This window comes from Cupressus sempervirens, chromosome 7, assembly GCF_028749045.1.
Source record: "Cupressus sempervirens isolate cs-2001-9-10 chromosome 7, ASM2874904v1, whole genome shotgun sequence".
Taxonomy (NCBI): Eukaryota; Viridiplantae; Streptophyta; class Pinopsida; order Cupressales; family Cupressaceae; genus Cupressus; species Cupressus sempervirens.
This window is the reverse complement of record NC_143124.1, coordinates 920,617,800-920,623,322: the sequence shown is the minus strand read 5'-3', so window position 1 is coordinate 920,623,322 and position 5,523 is coordinate 920,617,800.

Genomic DNA, 5,523 nt, shown 5'->3' with positions numbered 1-5,523 from the left:
TAATCATGACCAAATATATATATATTCAACTCTATTTTAACATCTAAATGTCTGATATACAGTATCAACCCAAACTGATATGAAATACTCAACTGGAAACACTAAAATCTTACAAAAAACACACTCGAAAACTGACAAATCTGCAATGTTCAGCACAAAGGCAAACTCTGCATGAGCATGCACATGGAATGGATTCAAAATCCCATCCTTAGCCTTCTTGGAAACCTCCAAACTACCATACATGGGTCTCCTTCTCCACAGGTTTGGCAACCTCTGAAGAACAACAAAGAAATGAGCAAAAATCAAGTTTTGGAATGAGCCCAAAATGCCTCCAAATTCCTTAAAAGGGGGCATAACCCTAACTTATGTCCAAGAGAGTTTAATAAAACATATTTTAATAATAATTTTCATTTATTAGTCCAGTAGATTCCAAAGATTATCCCCTTTTTCTGAAACTTCACCTTTTTGGGCCTGCCTGCCTTAGAAAAGATTATTATTTTTAATTATTTGAAAAGGGGACATGAAAAAGATGCCCATGTTCTCAAAGCTCTAGATTATGAGAAACCAATGCATATATTTTATTTTTCCTCATTTCACACTATTGCTGCAGTATTGTTACAGAAAAATGAAGAAGGTTATGAGCAACCTATTGCATTCTTCAGGAAGTCTTTGCAAGTAGTAGAGCTTAAGTATGAAATCAATGAAAAATAGGCATATGCACTGGTGAAAGGAGTTAAGGCTTTTATATGTTACTTAATAGGAGCTACTATCATTGCTTTTGTTCCTACTACTACTGTGAAGGACATCTTTTCACAACAGGAGGTATCTAGTAGGAGGTGTAGATGGATTAATAGGATACAAGAGTTTAACATTGATATTCAGATTACTAAACTGGTTAGGGGTCAAGGTTTGGCTAAGTTGATGACATAAGCTAATCTAGAGGCAACCCAAATTAATCAACTTGATGACAGTTGTAAAGACAATCTTTGTGATATGGATACTTCTGATTGGTACAGACACATAATTTGTTATCTACAAAATATGAAGTCCCCACCAAAATTAACAGACAATCAAAAAAGATCCCTCAAGTTGCAGGCTATAAGATATGTTATAGTGCAGGGTCAATTATGGTAGAGAAATATGGAAGGTGTACTTTTGAAGTGTGTAGATGAAAGTGAATCTAAAAGGATCCTAAAAGAAATGCATGAAGGTGTATGTGGTGGTCACTATATGGAAAAAACTACTACCCATAAAATCTTGAGAGTTGGTTTTTGGTGGCCTACACTCTTGAGAGATACTCATGAGTTTGTAAAAGTTTGTGATGCTTGTCAAAGGTTTAGTAGAAAGTTAAAATTCTCTAGGAATACTCCACTAAAGCTTGTTGAGGTCCAAGCACCTTTTCAACAATGGGGTATGGATTTCATAGGTGAAATTTTTCCCAAATCTAGCACTGGTTATTCCTAGATCTTAGTTGCTACTGACTATTTTACAAAGTGGGTAGAGGCTATCCCCACAAGGAATGCAACAAGTAAAGTTGTCAACAATTTCTTGCTGAATAACATTATTTCTAGATTTGGTTGTCCTCAGAAGATTGTAACAGATAATGCAATGTGATTTAGGTCTGAAGAATTCAAGAAATTATGTGACAAATATGGAATAACTAGATCAACATCTTCCCCAAATCATCCACAAGGAAATGGACAAGTTGAGTCCACAAATAAGAGTTTTTTGAAAATAATAAAAAGGACATTGGATGATAATAAGAAAGCCTGGGATTCTAAATTGCAATTAGCCATATGGGTTGATAGGGTGACTATTTAAAATGCTATTGGTGTGGCACCATTTGATCTGGTATATGGAATCCAGGCCAGGATGCCTCAGAACAACTTGGTAGGACTCTACAATTACATTCAGTTATATGATGAAGATATTACTGATGACATGCAAGAAAGGCTGGATGAACTTGTAGGATTAGCAAAAACTAGAAAGGAACCATCTCTCCATAACCAAAGGTTGCAATTACAAGTTAAGACACTCTATGATAAAAGGACAGTAAGTAGAAAGTTTGAAGATGGAGAACTAGTCTTAATGTGGAATGCTAGAATGGAGGATAAAGGAAAACATGGTAAATTTGATCCTATTTGGTTAGGTCCTTATCTAATTGTAAATTCATGGGGAGAAGACTCCTATATTCTTAAAGATTTATCGAACAATATTCTTGAACTGCTAGTTCATGGACAGTTCTTGAAGAGGTATTTTTGATGAAATACTTGTTTTTCCATGAACAGTAGTTTAGGGTTTCTTGTACATATGTGTAAATCCTTTTGTCTTTGTATAGTTTCTTGTGCATAGTTTTCCTATGTGTGTTCTACTCTTAGTAGTGGTTGGTTTGTAGGGAGCCTAGTTGCTTTGCTTCCCCCAAAAATTCTGAGCCCTCATTTGAATCCAAAGAATTCAATGTCCCTAGATAGAGCCATTGTTGGTCTAAATTTTCACATGATAAAATTCCTTTGTCCAGGTGTAAAAATTCAGATTGCATCCATTAATGGTGAATAGGGTTTATGGTCTTTGGTCATCCAGATTTGTTAACCTTTCAAAAAATTTGTTAAAACCCTTTCTCATTCCTTTTGTAATTTTTAGGTGTGAAACCTTTTTTTATAAAAAAATTGGGTGAATATTCTATTTTCTTTTAAAAATTTCCCGCGCCCTCAAGTAGCCTTTCTTCTCAGGTTCCTCACCATTCGATTTAAATAGGTCTACTATTGTCACTACCTCGCTATAAAAGGATGAGCAATTTTTATACATAGCGAGGTAGCGATGCCAAAATGTTTATAAAATGGGACCGTAAAATAAAGGTACAGTGGTCGAGGATTTATTTTCTGGCCTACTTTTTGGTCACGTGCACCTTGTAAGTACCATCAGAATAGGAAAAGGGACCTAGTAGCAGCAGCCAAAATTTGGCAACAGAATAAAGGTCTTTTCGATGCCTCGCTACATTGCTATCAGAGAAACTAAGCATCTTGTTGTTAGCTAAGTAGCGAGGTGCCGTGAAATCAAAGACACGGTGGCCTCCAAGTTTCTCAATAATTGTAGTCTATCCAGGTGGCATGACAACTAATAAGTACTATTGTTAGAAGTAGTTAGTAGGAGTGATGGTGGTTTGATGGGTTTTTATTCTTCTGGTGTCAAGTTTTATTAAAGTCACCGAAGCTCGCTACCTCACTATCAGAAAAACTAAGCATCTTGCCATTAGCGAAGTAGCGAGGTGTTGTGAAAAGAATAGATAGTGGGACCTCAAGCAACATGGAAGGGTGACTAGGATTTAAAGTAAGGTCTTTTTGGATGCCAACAGTGCAAAAATTTCCTACGTCATTAGTGCCCTAGACCCACGTCCCATTCATAAAGCATATAAGGGATCTCGATCGTTAGATCAGCTTAAATCGACAATACTCACTAATTCACTATGGAAAGATGTGCAAATGTTATGTATAGCGAGGTAGTGAGTGAAGGACCCACCATTGTTCTCTTAAGGGTTGTATCAAATGTCTGCCATAGGATCAAAGAAAAATCAATGGTTATTGCTAGCTCGCTATAGAAAGGTGCTCGAAAGTTATGCATAGCGAGGTAGCAATTTGATGACATGTGTCCCCAGTCATAAGTGGCGCTCGTCGGAGTGATGAGCAGCAAATCTAAGACTGACATGTGGCAAAGGGGGGAGGAGAGAGAAAAGGAAATGATTTAAAAATCAAATTTCAAATGATTCTCCAATGCTTAGATTTTAAATTTGAAATATTTGAATAGTTTGACTATATGAGTTTTTAAAAATTTTAATATAGTCTGTTCAGTCTGGGAGGCATATTTTTCAAAATGGTTTTAGGGGGACATTTTTCATCAAAAGTGTATAGTTTAGTATACTGTTGGAACTAGAAAAGAGTGAATTTTCCATTTTTGAAGTTAGATTTTGTGTACGTGTCAGCCGGTAATAGCTACTGGAGGTTTTTTGATTTTGGGGGCTTCACAATGAATTGTGAAAATTTAATGTTGTAGATGAAATTGCAATTAGATTTAGATATATTTTCATTTGATTTGACTTCTCCAATAATTGTAAGGATGAATTGAATATTTCTGGAGGTGGTTGAAGCAATTATTTTTTTTGGCAACTGCACAATGTTGAATTTCACGGCAAAGCAAATGTGGCATGTTGAGATTAGATTTTTGGAGCCTCAGTACAGATTGTGATGATTTTCTGATATTGCTTCATGAGATATTTGCATATTTTAAGTGGGGATATATCAGATATTTTGGCATCATTTATGGTTTTCAAAGTGCAGGTAGATGAGGAAGTTCAGTTTCAACAACTCCAGATTGAAGACTCTTTTAGTGGGACACTTGTCAAATTCAGATTAGAGATCGAGAAAGATTTTCTCTCCTATATATCTCCCTTTTCTACTTATTGTAAGGGTTCCAATTCTTTGAAGATTTTAGGTGGATTATGAGGCCAATTTGGTTCCAATTTCCCGAGATTTTCTCATAATTGTGATACCATTTTTCTCAGTGTTCTTCTATTATGAACATCAGTATTTTATTTCTTTTGAAGTATTCATATGTCATAGTCAGTTCTTTGTGTATTTTTTGAATTTTGATATGTAGATGATGTGTTGGTTTCAAGGAAATTAATGCAAGAGCTTCATTTCTTTAGTTTCATTCTGATTCTTGTCTCCTTCTTCTATTATTTGCAATCTTTTGTGTTTAAGAACTAAGAGCTTGAACTCAGTTGCAATCCTTTCAGATTGTATGTTAGGATAAACTTTCTATTGGAACAAAGAAGCCAAGTAAATGCTTGTTTATACTGATAGGGTTGTGGGTTACACTAGGAGGATATTATCATAAGTATGAGAGTTGTTATGAAGACTAATTTCTATTTGCAAGTCAAATAGATAGATCACATGCTTGAATATATGAGTATAATTTAGGTATCCATCTGCATGTTAAGGTTTAGTTGATGCCCAATGAATAAGGGATTGGTCAGCTTGAGGGATGCATGTTCTCCATTTTTGCATACTCGGGTTATGCTGAGATACAAATCTTAATCGAATATCTTTCCTTTGTGTTTAAGAATTAAAATAGCTTTCCCTCACTTAGTTTATCAGGTTCATGTGCTCTGTTAAGTAGCTATTTCATCCATGGATGCTTGTATAAACATAGAAGATTAAGGGATTTTATCTATTTTTCCAAATTCAATTGTATGCCTTTACACTGGTACCATATAAATAATCTGAGGTCCACCTACCTAGGTCTAACAGAGCCTGAAGAAGAAGAAGGATTTATCCTTATAGTTGGCTCAAGATTGCAGTAAAATGCATTCATCATAGGAATTTTCTAGCCTTAGATGCATTTGTCTAGTTTCTTGGTTGTTTTTAAAACTGTTAAATCAAGAGCCAACAAAAAGGATATGGTAAGAATGAAATTCAGAACTCATTGTTGATAAATTTAATTACAATTTGATTAAATAGGCCCAAGTTG